At 44.4% G+C, this 17,246-nt stretch overlaps 1 long non-coding RNA gene across 2 annotated transcripts; it reads left to right on the forward strand.

The window, feature by feature from the left end:
- The first annotated feature begins 4,605 nt into the window (after positions 1–4,605).
- On the forward strand, positions 4,606–16,261 carry LOC101688150. Of its 2 annotated transcripts, XR_001182207.2 has the most exons (5): positions 4,606–4,809; positions 8,957–9,124; positions 9,593–9,723; positions 10,400–10,472; positions 12,129–16,261. It is a non-coding gene; the product is annotated as an uncharacterized LOC101688150 (long non-coding RNA). The 2 variants fall into 2 exon arrangements; XR_006606130.1 differs by lacking the exon at positions 9,593–9,723.
- The last annotated feature ends 985 nt before the right edge of the window (positions 16,262–17,246 follow it).

Raw genomic sequence — 17,246 nt, forward strand, 5'->3', positions numbered from 1 at the left:
GGAAATTGTGTTCTACGGGCATTTCTGCAAAAGAGAACTGGAACGCTCTAGCATCTCCTGGTCCCGCGGAGCCCTTGCACAACTACCCTTCAGACCCTCTGTGTTTCACAATGGCTTCACCCGGCCCTGGGTCCCAGGACCTCCCTCCTGGTCTGGATCACTGCCTTGGGGGCTGGCCAGGGATAGGGTACAGAGTCACTGGGGGAGCAAGTCAAGGGGCAGTGCCGTGCCGGGTATTAGGGATGCCAAGACGGGAAGGCAGGGTCTCTGCCTGCGGGCTCAGGCTGTAGCAGAGAACCTGAGATTTGGAGGATAAAGAGGTGTTTTCAAGTACAAGAACAGGGAGGACCTTCCGCCAAAGGGAACAGCATGTGTGAAGGCGCCCTGACTGTTCTGTCCGCGGGAAGCAGGTAAGTGTTGCCAGATTGCGAGGCTCAAGGTGGGAAGGGGCAGGAAATGAGGCCAGGCTGAGAGCTTTGGACTGTGACCTGAGGATACAGAAGAGGGACCCGGTGAGCTGTGTAATGCAGGGAGAGGGCTACTCAAGACGACTGCAACCAGAAAGCTGCAAACCTCAAGTTTGAGTGTTTGTGTCTCCCCACCCTACCCCCTCCAGAGGCGTCTGTGAATCCTAATGCCCAAGGTGATGGTATTAGGGGGTCCTTAGGGCATGAGGGTGAGCCCTCACAATTACTTCAAAAGAGGCCCCACAGAGCACTCTCGTCCCTTCCATCAAGTAACGATTCATGGAGAAATCTACAGCCCAGAAGAGGTCCCTCACCTGATCATGCTGGTCCCCTGATCTAGGACTTCCACCTTCCAGAACCGTGAGAAATAGATTTCTGCTGTTTATAAGTGGCCCTGCCTAATCATGGCAACCCAACTGGACCAAGACAGGAGCCAAGGAGAGAATGCAAATCTAGAAGCAGGCCAGGGAGGTGGAGATCGGGGGTTGGCAGTCCTGGCCATTGGACAAGTTCCTCAATCTCTCTGGGTCTTTCCTGTGAAATGGGCATAAAAAAATCGTGGTGCTGTGATGCTGAGACATGGTGCCGGTGCCTGGCTGAGAGGAGGCCCTCGAACTATCTCTGCACAGCATCCCCCCACCAAAAAAAAAAGTGCAAGAGGAAAAAAGGATTTGGTTTTACCTATTGTGGTGTTGTAAGGAGGGCCACCAACTCTCTGACATGCCTCCCATTGGTAGGTGGGTTCCGTGTCCCCTCCCGGGAGTTCGGGCAGGCTCTGTAGAGCCACACAATGGAACAGCGTTCAGCCTCAAAGAGGTGAAGCACAGACAGATGCTCCCCGTGGATGAACCTTGAAAATCCCATGTGAAGCAAGAGAAGCCAGACATCAGGGGTCTCATGTTCTCTGATTCCAGGGACATGTCATACCCAGAATAGGAAAATCCACAAAGTCAGAAAGTGGGTTGGTGGCTGCCAGGAGCTGGAGGGAGAGGGAAATGGAGGAAACTGCTTTATGGGTCCAAGATTTCCTTCTGGGGTGATGAAAATGTTGTGGACCTCCACAGAGGTGGTATTTCTATGTCACTGTAAATATACTAAAAGCCACTGTGGTGTTCACCGTAAACACAGAGAAGTTCATTTAAAAATGATCATTTTGGGGCACCTGGGTGGCTCAGTGGATTAAAGTGTCTGCCTTCAGCTCAGGTCATGATCCCAGGATCCTGGGATCGAGCCCCCCATAGGGCTCTCAGCTCAGTGGTAAGCCTGCTTCCTCCTCTCTCTCTACCTGCCTCTCTGCCTACTTGCGGTCTGTCAAATAAATAAATAAAAATCTTTTAAAAATTGATTCATTTTATGTTATGTGAATTTCACATCAATGGAAAAACAAATGTAGCTGCTTTTGTGAAGTGTGACAAAGTATTTATCACAATCTGGGGATCTTTTGTTTCCCCCTCCTATAGGGCTTCCGAAAACATTTTGCGTTTGTCAAAAATGACACATGACACACAACTGAGTGCAGAATATGAGCATAAGCCATTTTGACAAATTCACTAGCTAAATTCAAAATGCTAAAATGATTTCTATCATATTAATTATTGGGATGTACCCAGAATATTGGGATGTACCCCGTAGTTTTAAATATCTTATATGTAGAAAAAAATATCCCTTAAAAGTAAACCCTTAGAATTTGGGGATTCCACTTAAAATCTTGCAGAGAACTGATCTCTTATTAGGAGCATATGGATTAAAGGAGAACATTTGGAGGAACAGACATCCCACACGTTAACGCTTTCAGGGGGAAAGTGGCGAATGGGAGCAGGGAACCGGAGACTTTTGCTCCTGGAGCTTGTACATTGCATTCAGCCTTCTCAGCGGTGCAGAGAAATGATGCCTTGGGAGGGAGTCGCCAGGAATGCTTTGGCAATGAACTGGGTGAGTAGAGGGGGAGTTCGGGGAATGGGGACACCGTGGAGATCTGAGGCCCGACTCTCAAGGTTTTGTGAGGGGTTACAGACCACCAGGGAGAGCACCAGGGAGACAAGTGCTGGTGCAAAGCTTTGAGAGGACAGGGCTGCCCTAATTCCAGAGAGCCAATGTCCTTTAAAACCTTGCCCTAGATTCGCCGATCAGTCCCTAGAGCGAGGTTAGGGCTCTCAGAGGTGGGACTAAAAGATTTCTTTGAGGATTGCCTTGGTATTTTGGGGATCACACAACCTATTTCATAAAGGTGGAGGCAAATGCAAGGATACAGGCTATGGGTACAGGGTACAGGAACGCTCCAGTTCAAGGGTCAGGGGTCCTGACTTAAGTCCCAGGTATGTCACCAACTGTGCACTGTCAAGCAAGGCACTGAACTTCTAAGAAACACACAGTTAGGTTTTTTGGGTCATCTGTAAGCTAGAAGCCTGGGAATGAGCATGTTTTATAAGCTATAAAGAGTATGCAAAGATAAGGAATTTTTACTGGAGCTTAAAAACACAGGCACATTTAATTCTCTTGGCCAATAATCAGGTATGGGCAAGAGATCTTGAGTCAGCTCCATGCTGCATACTGAGGATACAAAGGAAGGAGGAGACACCCCTCTTTGGAGGACTCTGGAACTGAGAGAGAGAGCGCGCGAGAGCCAAGTGCCATGACAGCTGGCGGCCATGTTGGGGTTGCACACGTGCAGAGCTGGGGGTAGAGGGGGGCGCTCATCCATTCTGAGTCTCCAAGGAGAATATTCCAGCCAAGTTTCTTCTGGCTTCAAACAATAGAGATCTCTTCACTCTAGTTAGAGTGAAAAAGAAGCTTTTCTAGCAAGGATTGAGGAATGTCATGGAACCCCAAGCTCAGGAGATGAGTTATGGAGCCCTGGGTTACTGAACTGGAACAGGACACTGGAAAGACTAGAGGCCCAGTGGTTCCCCAACCCCTCTTTCCTCTCCTTCCTCTCCTCTCTCTCTCTCTCTCTCATTTCTCATTCCCTCTGTGTCTCTTTGTTATTCTCTGTAGAGGCTTCTTCTGCCTGCTCCTCAGCTTGGAAATGACCCCGAAATGGCGGTCATGGACCTCAAGCCTAGAATCTAGATACACTTCTACATTTTTTTTGTTCTGCTTTGTCTTTGTGTGTTTTATCACTACCTGGCCACAACTTACAGAATTAGTTCAAATGCTAGAAAGAAACAGCAATCTGATTGGTCCAGCTGAATTCTTCCATCCAGGACGCTGAAGTCACTAGCCAGCCAGTGGTTAGCTGTTCGGGGCTCTGGTGACCACTTCTAGCTCCATCGGTGGAGCGATACAGTCTTTGGGGTTCCCTTTACCAAGGGCCATGGGCCAGGAAAGTTCCCCAGGAGTGATGGTTTGGTTTGCTGTTTAATCTGGCAGTGGTGGGACAAGAAAAGATGTGGAAAGGGAGGGAAGGCATACCTGGCAAGGAAGTAGCACATAGGAAAGCCTGCAGGCGGGACAGGTCATGGTGGCTGGAGGCTCCCAGAGAGGCTCAGTTAGGGCCATCTATGTCCCCAGGTGCTCTCTGCACTAACCGCATGTCCCACCACTGGTGGGGTGGGGACACCAGTCAGTCAGAACAGGCGATGGGTGTGAACAGCTGGGATGGCAGAAACGCCGGAAGGTCAGACCAGCCTTTACCTGAAACCCTCCCTGTGTGCATTCGGACAGAAGGCTGTGGCCCCCTCTTAGCCTTCCGGGGCCTCACTTAGGAGAGGTACTGTCCCAAGACAGGGAAGGGCTCTGTGGGGCTCAGCCAGGGCTGTGGGTCCCCTGTGGAGTGGGCAGGGCAGCCGGCCCTTCTGGGTTCCTCTTGGGTCCTAGGGGACTTGGTTTGCCCAAGGAAGTTTAGCAGCTGCTCTTCCCTTTCTCAGCTTTTTTGAGAATTAAGAGAAGGAGGAAGCTGAGTGTTGCAGCCCCACTGAAGGCTACAGAGAGTTCTACGTAAGTACTACAAGCGTGGGAAGTTTCCAGAAAGGCTTCTCAGCCTCTAGCCCGGGCTGGGGCTAGTCACCACCATTCTGTGTGTCCAGATGACTCATAGAGTTCTTCTCTGCCTCGGTGGGGGAAGCCAGCCTAACTGCGGCTGCGTGAGAAGGGGTGGGGCTAGGGAGTGGACCTGCTCCAGCATTTCCTAGGTTCTAGACGCTGTGCGAGAGGCCATCGCAAATTCCCCGTGAGGACTCTGTCCCGGCGCTCTGCCTCCACAGCCCACATTTGGATGCACTGCATGAACGTACCCATCCTGAACATCCCCAGAGCCCACCTAAGGCATAGGAAGATCTGGGTACCATCAGGAAAACAAACAAACAAACAAAAAACCACCATCCAATACTTGGAAATCAGGCAGGTGAGGTGGACGGCTGCCTTTCAATCATTTGAGTATCAGAGCAGGTCAAAGACTATCTGAGGATTGTGTAGGATTGTGTTGTCCAGCACCATGGCCGTTTGCCAGGTGTGGGGAGGGAGCTCCTCAAATGTGGCTGGTCTGAACTGAGATGTGCTATTAGTGAAAAAACTCAACAACAGGTTTCAAAGACCTAGTTGGGAAAAAAAAAAAAAATGTAACATATTTAATTGCTAATTTTATGTTGATTACATGTGGAAGTGATAATATTTTGAAGGTACTGGGTGAAATAAGATACATTATTACAATTTGCTTCACCAGTTTCTTTTTTATTTCTTTCCCGAAATGTGGCCACTAGAAAATTTAAAGTTAAATGTGGTTTGTATGGGGCACCTGGGTGCCTCAGTAGTTTAAAGCCTCTTCCTTCGGCTCAGGTCATGATCCCAGGGTCCTGGGATTGAGCCCTGCATTGGGCTCTCTGCTCAGCAGGAAGCCTGCTTCCCCCTCTCCCTGCCTGCCTCTCTGCCTACTTGTGATCTCTGTCAAATAAATAAATCTTTTTTTAAAAATGTGGTTTGTATTATATCTCTTTTGGAAACATTGGTGCAGTGCAATGTAGTCCAGCTCATTGTTTCCTTTTAATCAGAAGTCCCAGACTTAGAGTGAGGTCACCTGCTAATTTGTATATTTTTGTCCAGGAGAGATGCAGGTAATTTCTACTGACTAGAACAGAAAATGCATACCTAAGTGGTATGGCCTGTTGGACATTAACCAGTTTTATATCTAACCAAGTAAATGTATCCTAATATTCTATTGTTAATTTGCCTATAAATAGCTTAGCTTTTCATATGTCCTTTGTGCTGGTCATAGTATCTTATTGGTTCCTTCATTAATTAATGAGCCTTCAAAAATTCTTGATCATGTTCATTTTATATCTTTTGAGATTTGTGATTTTTTTATCTTTTATTTTATTTTTATTTTTAAAAAATATTTTATTTATTTATTTGAGAGACAGACAGTGAGAGAGAGCATGAGCAAGGAGAAGGTAAGAGAGAGAAGCAGACTCCCCGTGGAGCCGGGAGCCTGATACGGAACTCGATCCCGGGACTAGATCCCGGGACTCCGGGATCAGGACCCGAGCCGAAGGCAGTTGTCCAACCAACTGAGCCACCCAGGCATCCCATTTTTTTTATCTTTTAGAACAGCAACAATAGAAACAGAATGCAAGCTACACGTGTGATTTAGAATTTCCTAGCAGTCATGTTAAAAAGTAAAACGAATCTTAAAAGTGTATGTTATCTAACTCGATATGCCCCAAAGATGATCATTTCTATCAGTAATCAAGATTAAAACATTATCAATGAAATATTTTATATTCTTTTCCCATCCTTCAAAAATCTAGCCTGTCTCAGTTCAGACCAGTTACATTTCAAGTTCTCGCTCTCTCTCTCTTTTGTAAATTTTTATTGTATTACGTTAGTCACCATAAAATACATCATTAGTTGTTTTTTTTTTTTTTTAAGATTTTATTTATTTGTCAGAAGAGGGAGAGCGAGCAAGCACAGGCAGACAGAATGGCAGGCAGAGGCAGAGGGAGAAGCAGGCTCCCTGCCGAGCAAGGAGCCCGATGTGGGACTCGATCCCAGGACGCTGGGATCATGACCTGAGCCGAAGGCAGCTGCTTAACCAACTGAGCCACCCAGGCGTCCGACATCATTAGTTTTTGATGCAGTGTTCCAAGATTCGTTGTTTATGCACAACAACCAGTGCTCCGTGCAAATATTTGTGCCCTCCTTAATACCCACATTTCAAGTTTTTAATAGTCACACGTGGTGAGTGGCTGCCACTCTACTAAATAGGGCAGGTTGTGACTCTCTCCTTAGAAGTAAAAGAATATGGCCAACCAATGAAGGCAGCTTCAGGGTTCATGTGTGAGTGGGAAGCAGCTCTCTCTGCGCAGACAACATAGTTCCACTGGTAGCGGCAATGTACCCGGAACCATATTCCCCTCCTCACGAAATCCTTATCTCACCTTTGGGTTCTTTCCTCTGCTGGGTCCCCCAGCTGCTTGACCTTGAGCACCTCCATTCTCTGGTCATGTTTCCTCATTTGTAAAATGAAGGGGTCGAACTTGAAGATCCCTGAGGTCCCTTCAGGCATCCTCGTGAATATTCTCTGAAAGTGTTTGGGTAGCACATTCTGGGGAGGGAAGCTCTTGGAAGTTGCCAGGTGCTTTTGAGTCTTCTTCCTGGTCTTGGGTTTGTGTTCCACGATTTCTACAATACATGGTGTTAGAGAGGCTGGAAACAGGCAGGTTGCCCGTTCAACCAAGAAGGGGCTGCTCCCTTTGGGCAGGTGGGGAGATCAGAGTTACCATGAGAAGGGCTGGAGGTCTGCAGGCTGCCCGTGATCTTCCTCTGTGGCCTCAAAGTGTATTTTGTGGGGTCGGGGGGGGGAATCTCTTGCTTCCCCGAGTTCTACAGTTAATCTTAAGCAATTGAAGATAAAGGAAGTTAATTCCCTTCTGAGGATCCCCAAGAGAGTGTGCAGGAAATTAGAAGCGAGTGTCTAACAAAGAAGAAAGAGAAACTGCATAGTGATTGCTCCCTTAAGGAGCTGTAACTAAGTCTTGACTTGTGTAGGTGAAAGTCACTGGAGCCCTAGATTAAGACAGTGGATTAGTCTGCAGATGTTCCTTTTACATAAACCATCGTGGGGAAACCACACTGGGTATGCCTTCCCCAGCCTAACAAAATGTGTGTCCCGTGGGGACTCCACAATGAAATAACAGACAGAGCTTCCCGGGGGTACTGGGACCCTGGCCCCCCACACTGGACGCATGGATGGTAGAGAGATGCAGGAGAGGAGGCCGGCCTCCGCAGATGGGGCCATGGCAGGTCTGATAAGCAGTGGAACTTTCCTTAGGCTTGTCTTGGGTAGGGGCCAATGAGTAAACCTCTGCACCAGCCAGATCTTCAACATCGATCTAGAGAACTTATCTGAGTTCAGTCAGGGTTATCTGTGGGTGTTCTTACCATCACAGCGCTATCTTAAGGCCATGTCCGTGCAGCAGCCTCTGGGAGCAGGACAGGCAGGAGGAGCCCACATTGCAAGGTCATGGGAGGGGGTGAGGAGCCTCTGATGGTGGGGGTCCCGCTCACGGGTCAACTAGAGGTCGCATCCTCTCCAGTCTCATTTTAGGAGTTCTCTATCACAGATATAAATCTGGGGGCACGGGCCCCCTTGGGCTTCTCAGCTTGTGCATGGAGGCAGAAGGTAGTGGAAGCAGCTCATGACCCCTGAAACAAACAGCTGTCTTTCTGCCCTGAAAGTTCCAGAAAATGCTCCTTGGAGCTTAAGGGATATTTGTGACTCCCCACTGGAAAGTCCAATGCCCTACACATCTTCTGGGGTCCCAGCCTGCCTCTCCATGCCCATTGCCAGCCCTCGGCTTCCATGCAGGAACCCTGGTTTCTCCAGATATGCCTCCCACATTCCCCTCCCGGACTGTCCCGTCATCTGTTCCCCTTCACCTGCTCTCTCCCTTCAAACGCAGACTCCAGCGCTGGCTGCTCGGCCAGGCCAGCGGGGATATCTGGTTTGGAACAAGCCAGCTAATTATCTAAACAGGTGTTTTTTTCAGTGTCAAGATGGGGAAACTGTTATCAGCCCCATTAGGCTCATAAGGTGGTAGTGAGAAGTTCCCGATTGTCAAAATGGTTTCAAATTTCAAAGCCCCTCTCAAGTGTAAAGGATTACGACAGGTAATACTGATGTGAAAGGACCAGCAAGCACAGGCACATCCGGTCATCCTGAATTTTTAAAGTCTGTTGTGAGGGCTTAGAAGGAATTTGATTTGTGGGATTGCTAATTGTGCTGGTGTAAGAGGCACCTGTTCGCTTTCTCACAAGGCAGGTGTGTTAAATGTGAGAAGGTGTGAAGGGCCTTTGGGACTTTTTCCCTGTTCCATTTTTGTCATGGAAATCTAACACTAGTTCCTCTGGATTTTGGAGGATAAATCCACAGTGGGTTGTTTTTCTCTTTCTTCCAGCCTAAGAGTCTTTGATGTGGAAAACATCTCACTCTGCAGTTCTAGAGAGATGACATGAAGAAGCAATGACTTTTTTTCTCTTTTTATTTATGTCTTCAGCTCCTACACCTGAAGGACAGCAGAGGCTCCAAACAGCGATACCGGAAGCCATCAGCTGCCTGAGCCCCTCCAAGCCATGGCTTCGAGATCCCAGCTTCTTACAAATCCCCTTCCTCCTCTGGGATTTTAACAGATGAGGAGACTGAGCTCAGGATCGAGGAAGAACAAGTAAGCAGTGGGAGGTGGGCTGAGGCCTGATCTTCCCAGTGGCCCAGGACGAATGTTCAACACCAGAGAGTAAGATTCTTTCCAAAGGCTCTTTGACTCATGTATGCTTTATACACATGGAAGCTCAAAAGAATGATACATAGGTCCTACCCCAGATACTGATAAGGAGTAGGTCTTGGGTGTTTACTAGGGTGATTCTAATGGGCAGCCAAGTTTAGGAACCACCGTTCTAGAGTGTTTATTCCTTAAGACTCTAAGACTTATTGCCGGTGTGGGAACAGTTGGATATTGCTTCTCTCCACACATGAAGCTGCTTTTTCCAAATCAGAGCTGGCAAACTTCTGCTGGGTCTAGCTTCTCCTTCCTCTGTCTGTCTCTGTCTCACATACACACGCACCCACCCACCCACACACACACACAACACACACGGGCCCTAGAAATTTCATTTGTATTTCTGCGTGTCACCAGGTAAATGTGGCTCTGGTCCCAGCCTGACCCAGTCATACCTAGAGATGAGTTCCACATTCTCAAAGAGGACTGAGTCCCAACAGAATCCTGCGACCACAAATGAGCGTCAGAACTACTGCAAGCACATGAAGGTAGATATAACACGCTGGTTGTAGGTTTAAAAGAGCAAAACAGATGCTGGTGGAGGTCAGGGAGCAGAAAAGGCCACAATTCCATGCCTCCATGTGAACAAGAACAGCCCCCACCAATCCCGAGGACGGACATGTACAGTAAAACTGACCTTGGACTAGAAGCCAAGTGCATTTATCTCTGAAGTCCTCTCCCAATTAACCAGTAACTCAAAGGGATGCTACCGTTATCAATATCTCTATGACTTTTTTTTTTAAATATTAAAAACGAAGTAGCTGTTAGAATACAAAGCAAACTTGATTCTGGAAATAAGGTTTTGGGAACAGATTACCACATATGAGATTCCTTCTCTCTAATCCAACTTTCTTTTTTTTTCTTAGCACCTATTCTGAGTAAGTCACTATGTGAGCTATTTACAAATTCAGAAAGGGAAATCTTTGTTAGCACAGGTGTTAGAAGGGAGTCAGGGCTTATGTACACACGTTTGCTAGTTTTATCTGTTCTGGGCCAGGTTGTATGCGGAGAGCTGAGAGCAGAATGATCAGCAGGGCAGTGGCTGCTCTCTAGAAGCTTTGACAGCAGTCTGTAGTACGTATAGGATTTGGCTGGAGGGTCTCCAGAATGCCTCCCCGCAGTAGGCACAGCGTACTTCATCCCTGTGTCGTCTTGTGCGTGCAGGTTCTGGCTGAGGACGGTTTTTGCCATCAGGAGTTCCTGCTGGAGAACAGGATAGTTGCTGCTGGTGGAAGAGGTCTGTTAACAAGGGGAGTGTGGTGGTTTAGCAGTGTGTGTTACTTGTATAATTTTAAACCAATGAAAATGTTGCCTAATGTGTCGTCCTTTTTTTTTTTTTTTAAGATTTTATTTATTTATCTGAGAGAGAGAGGACGAGAGGGGAGAGGTCAGAGGGAGAAGCAAGACTCCCTGCAGAGCAGGGAGCCTAATGTGGGACTCGATCCCAGGAGTCCAGGATCATGACCTGAGCGGAAGGCACTTGCTCAACGAACTGAGTCAACCAGGTGCCCCAATGTCCTCCATTTTCTTGAGCAGCTGGTTTTTTTTTTTTTTTTTTTTTAGTAGCATCAGTTACAGGACAAAGAAATGTCATGTGCCTCCTTTTACAAGGGCCTAAGGATGTGACATCATGTCAGGAGAATTCCTGGAAGATGGGCATAACCCGAATCTAATGGGAAGACATCAGGATAAAACAAAACAAAACAAAGGGACATTCTACAGAGTCTACAAATTAATGAAAGTCAAAACTGAGAAATTGTTCCAGATTAATGGAGACAGAGGAGACACTGCAACTACATGCAGCCGAAGATTCTGGACTAGACCTTAGACCCAGGGGAAGTTTTCTTTCTTCTGCCACAAACGGCACTAGTAGGACAATCCCCGGGTTGGATAAGGTCTGTAGATTAGATACTAGAATCCCATCAACGTACATTTTCTGGTTTTGATAATTATATAGTTTTATATGAAACTATCTTTTTAAGAAACACTGAAATACACACAGGTAAAGAGGACTCATAGCTTCAATTTACTCTCAAATGATTCTGGAAAAGATACTTGTATATAAACAGTAATAGGGTGTGTATATATTAGGAAATGTGGATAGATTTGGAAATTTATCCAAAATTAAATTAAATTTGGAAAATCTGGGTAAAATGGTATATATAATTCTTTGTACTATTTCTGCAACTTTTCTGTAGGCTTAAAAAAAATTTTTTTTTAAAGATTTTATTTATTTATTTACTTGACAGAGAGAGATCACAAGTAGGCAGAGAGACAGGGAAGCAGGCTCCCTGCTGAGCAGAGAGCCCGATGTGGGGCTCAATCCCAGGACCTGGGATCATGACCTGAGCCCAAGACAGAGGCTTTAGCCCACTGAGCCACCTAGGTGCCGCAGGCCTAAAATTTTTTTAAATAAAAAAGCTTACTGTTTGCTACCATAGTTTAGAATATGCAACCAAAGGCGGCCTTTAACTGCAAATCACCTGAAATTCCACAACATTGAACAGCCTTCTTTTGAAGAGAAGCTGCTCTCAAGTATTTGCTGTATGATGCAATCAAGTTATTTAAAATAAGACACACAGATTATATTAGATCTTAAAATATGAATTTTTATTTCTTAATTAGAGAATGATGAGACTGTATTCTCAGGATAAAGCTGTTTTGTATCAGGTAGACTTCCCCATGGTCAGGGCTTTGCCATAGAGCGACTTGAAAGAAAAACCAACCAGCCAACAAAATAGGGAGTAGGAATATGTTTTCTTAGTTTAGAACTGGGTTTCAATTCTAAATTGGATTATCTGCCAGATTATTTAATTCCCTAGTGTCACCTTGTTTTTGTTTTTGTTTTTCAGTGTCTTATTTTTTTCATTTTGGCTTTCATTCTTTCTTTCAGGCTCTTCATCCTATCAGACGTCTCTGTGTTACGATTTCTCTCAGGAGGCTCTTTCACTCGAGTTCCCAGTGTGTTACTCTTTCAGTTTATCACCTGTGGACCGGCTGCGGTCACTTTCCACTGGGAGCTGAGATTGTTGACAAGTGAGCAGAGCTTCCTGTGACAACCTCTCCTCTCCGTGGTCCAGGCCTGGGTGCCTGTGGTCAGCCTCCTTCTCCACTGCCTCACCTTCTTCAGTGGCTGACGGCATGGCTCCGCCCACAGTTGCATCTGTGGGGGCTGGAAAGGTCTAACTCGACTGGAAGGGAACTGGGCCATTGTTCTCTCTGCCATCCCCGGACAGATGTTAAAACCAACTTTCTTAGTTACTCCCTGATCCTTAGAGGCCAGTCACCAATTCTCTCTCTGCCAGCTGCTGCTTGACTGCCCCGTAGACTCCAGTGTCCAGGCAGCCCTTTGAAGCCAAGTTTCTGGTCTTGCCCCTTGCCGGCTAGAAACATGTCTACATTCTTTGCCTCCACAAACCTGGAGAGGGCAGGCCATTTCTAATGGAGTTAATTCTCCCTGCTCTGCGGTCAGCAAAGTAAGCTAGACAACGGCTTTTGACTGGAGAATGTCCAATGAGCCTAACTAATGTCACTCTGGGCCACATAGGTTAGATTCTGGAATAGTCTGTGAAGTGTCCGCATTGGAACGCTGTCCCCTCCTTCACTGAGCAGTCAGGTGATGGTGCAGAGGAACTCCAAAGCCCAGCACTCCAAAGCTTTCTCCAAATTCTTCCACTTCTAAATTTTTGGGCTCAACTTTGACCCCTTATAAAGTTCTCTAAGAGTGGACTAAGGTCTATAAAATGACTTTCTGAGCAGCTCCCTTGCAAATCCTGGGAAAGAAAAAAAAAAAAAACCCAACAACCATATTTATATTTTATCTAGTACTATTTAAGGATTATGAATAGATTCTGTACTTTCAACTCTCATCATCAGTAGACTTCTCCTACAGAAACCAGTTAAACTCTTGAAGAATCACAGAGGAATGGGAGAAAAAATAGTGAGAATCTTGACTTGGTCATTCAGGAGGTGGGATAGTTATCTCAGCGATTCAGGACTGAATGCAGTGCATTTCTTCTAAAGGTTTTCCTCCAAAGGTTGAGAAGCACGGAATCTTCAGTCTGAATTCCCTGACGTGTTTTGGCTGCTGAACATAAAATTCTTTAGGCCCTACAAAGATAGGCTACGTGCTACCCGAAGTTCTCACAGACTCCCTGCTCCTTCACTTTGGAGACCTGTACTTTTTTCACTTCAGTGTTTCCTGATAAAGCCTTCCTGGCTGTCCTCCTCTGACCAAATCTCCAAGTCTTGCTCCCTGCTTCTCCAGAGTCAAATGGAAGGGACAGTAGGACAATTTTAGGGTGTAATGAATAGGACAGCAATTAACCATCTTGTGTGTTTTACCAAACTTGGTGACTGCTTTTCATATTTTCTCTCCTGATCTTATTACCATCAAGCAAGCCTTTGACTACTGAATTTATTGGCCCACTGTACTGTTCCCCTTTAGTTCCTTTCCTTTGTGATCTCTAGTGCCCAGAGCTGGATTAAACATAATCCTTGTATTATCCCTGTGCTTGAAAGGATTGCTTTCTAACAAGTATTTGTGAACTCACCATCCCATTCCCACAATGGTCACATTACCTAAAAACTACATTTACTGATGTCATCCTGCCCTAGCTTGTCTTCCTGCTTCTCCATAGGTAAACTCTGTTCTAAATTTTCTCAGAAATATCCATGGGAAAGAGGTTTTATCATGTATATGTATGCTTAAGCTTCTTGTTCATTTTTTAACCTAATAAGGATATACTGTATTTTCACTAAATATTGATTCATTTTCACTAATGAAGATTATGTCATTGGGTAAAATAACTATCTGTTCTTTCAGTGGACATTTGGATTGTTTCATTTTTTGCTTATTTAAATAGAACAGCTGTAAATTTCCTGGTGTACCATGGCAAGTGTTCCAGGAAATACATCCAGGAGAGAATTGCTCAACTATAGGGATGTGAATGTCAACTTTATGAGATAATGCCAAATTATTTTCCAAAGGGATGTAGTAATTAAACTCCCATCAGTACTGGGAGGTCTCAAACCACATCTCCCAACATTTGGGTAAGACCAGACTTTCAAACAGTATTATGTGGGGGTAAAATGGTGGTATCTAACTGTGGTCCTGGCTTGCATTTCCCTGGTTAAACCCCTCTTCATGTATCTACTGGCCTCCCCAAAAATGCCTGTTCAAAACCTTTGCCCACTTTCCTATTTGTTTACGTATGTATACCAATTTTTAAAGTTATGTACTTTTCTACTCCCAGTTATCTAAAATTTTTTATGTAGTTGAATTTATATTGAGGTTTATATATGGAGTCTGAGTTTACATATAATTTTCCTAGTTAGGCTATGCTCATTTTGAGAGATGTTTTCTCACATCTTACATCACATAGGAGAGATCCGATCACCTACATCTTCTGAACATCTTAAGTTTTAACTCATTCTTCTGGATTTGATTTTTGTGCACGGCACGATTTATAAGTGCAAATAGCATTTTCTTAAAGCACAAAAAAACACTGGTTACTTTCTTCTCTTGACACAGTTGAAGTTATATGGTACCCGCTTCCAAACTGCATCAGTTATTAACATGAAGAACCTGTTAGGACAGGTAAACTTTATCCTTAATTTCCTTGCTTTGGGAATCATCGGCTGAGCAGAACCACGAACTTGTCTTGCAGACCAATAGTTGTTTTAGAAATAGCCTTTTTTGACTCAAAATGTAATGTCACACTACGTTTTGCCAAATATTGTTTTCCACCCCCCCCCATAAATTTTGGCAGCAAGGACACTCAATATTACAGCACAGGGGAGCCTATTTCTTCTTTCTACAGAGTCCCTCACTTGTGAGTGCATGGAAGTTGTCAAGTTCTCTTAACTTGATGCCTTTGCACATGCTAGAACCTCTGTCTGGATCTCATTCAGCCTTGACTCAAAACATAAATCCAAGAAGCCCTTCTTGAACATTCAGAAAAGCGGCTGACCCAAACCAGCATTCATTAACAAAAAGTCAAGCACCTACTTAAAATACTGATGGGTTCTAAGGTCTGGAAATCCATACTTAAGTCTTTTAAGAACATTTGACAGGTTAAGCTTGGGCTTTCAGAAATTTCATAGAATGAGCTCGAATATGGAAAAAAGGTATTATCTGGAAATTCATACGTAAGTCTATTAAGAACATTTGACAGGTTAAGCTTGGGCTTTCAGAAATTTCATAGAATGAGCTCAAATACAGAAAAAAGGTATTATTAAGTGAATCTCTGGCATTACCTAGGGTTGGTAATAGCTGTGCCTAAATACATCCACTTTCAATTTGGTTTCTATATCCAAAAGACACATATGCTTGCTTGTCCAGGATGACATCCTCATAAACTGAGTAATTATGGTAATGATACAGAGCAGGTGCAGATGTCTTCCAGAAAGTTAGCTTATCAAGTCTTGCTATTTCAGTGACTTTCAAGTTCTGAAACACTTGGGGGTTGACAATCATATATAAAGATGACTTAAAACAATCCAGGTTGAGTAGCATGATTATAATTTGATGTACTCAGCAACATTTTTATTTTTCAAGTTTTCGAAGTCGATCTATTGTGGTGAGATCTTGAATACCATTTTGTCAAGAGTACCCTTTTCCTAGAGGCCTGTTGTAAAGTTTCTTAAAAGTACCTACGCAGACCCAGCAGTATCTGTTTTTAGGCCTTTAGAATAAAAGGAAAGTTACAATTAACCAGTAAGACTGTGACTGCTGTTAAGCCACACTACAGAGAATGGAAGAGCAGTTTATTGACATTAATATCACATTCAGAAAAAGATCCAAGTCCTGCCATCTTCCAAGTGCCGTTTCAGTGACCACCTTAAAACTATAGATGTTTGAATTCCACTGCTTATTTTCCCATATACAAGAGAATAAAGCCATTTGTGGTTCCTTGATCTTTCTCTGCAGGAATGGGTAAGACTCTGAGCACACAGCACCAGTTAGGAAGTTCCTAACACACTGTAGGCTCTCATGCAGTGATGATGTACTTGCATCCAAATATAAGTGCCATTCTCCCCTAATGTAGACCTGAAACTGTTTCAATGATACCGCCACTGCTGGGAAGTCTACAAAATTCTTGGATTTGTACCCATGGCTTTTCACTGTTGGTCAGAGTTCCTCAATTACCCAATCAAGGTTTCACTCTCAAACTGAGGTTTAACCACAAATAAGCCATTACTAGTTCCAAATATGTTTTGGGCCATGGCAGGATTACTGACCATTTTGTAGGGAAGACAGGAAGAAAAAAAATTTTTAAGTTAAACTACTTGACATTTTTTAATTCTCTTATACTCCCCCATCCCCCCACCCATATCTATGATCTTTATGGTGTGAAGTAGTAGCAAAACAATTAAATGGAAAAGCTAGGACCGTAAGTCAGAGCTGCAGCCAAGTCCATACTTTCAACTGACCTCAACGGTGGCTCCTCTCTCAAAGGACAACTGTGAGGCGGACATCATTTTTTTTTTTTTTTAAAAACAATCCCGGTACTCCACACACAGAAAATACATTATTATATTCTCCAAATTCCTAGAAATATCGTTATATTGACAAAAACAGACATGAAGCCTGGATTTGGGACAATTAAAGAAATGTTATAAAAATTTATTATTCAAATCCCAAGGCAAGAATCTTCCTTCAGTCTATTGGGCACTAGTACGTAGAAACATTAACAGCTAATATTAATGAAGTATTATCACAATTTATTTCAGAATCAAACTAGAAGACTAATGCACATAAATAGGCAATATGACAAGCTTTAGATTTTATTTATAATTTATACTTGAATGAGATCCATCTCCTCAAGTTTAGCTTAATGCGCCTTAGCTATAAATGATTACTTTATGTCCTTGGCCTGGGGGTCAGGAGAAATGAGTAAAAAAAGAGCCAAGAAGAGGATTATTTTGCCCTAATGCATTAAGAGATTTTTTTCTCCTTAAAAGAAAGACCCCAAGGTCTCCATTGCACTTTTATTTGAATGTAGTATCT

The sequence above is a fragment of the Mustela putorius genome, unplaced genomic scaffold (assembly GCF_011764305.1).
Source record: "Mustela putorius furo isolate JIRA1106 unplaced genomic scaffold, ASM1176430v1.1 tig00000228_pilon_pilon_pilon, whole genome shotgun sequence".
NCBI classification, from domain to species: Eukaryota; Metazoa; Chordata; class Mammalia; order Carnivora; family Mustelidae; genus Mustela; species Mustela putorius.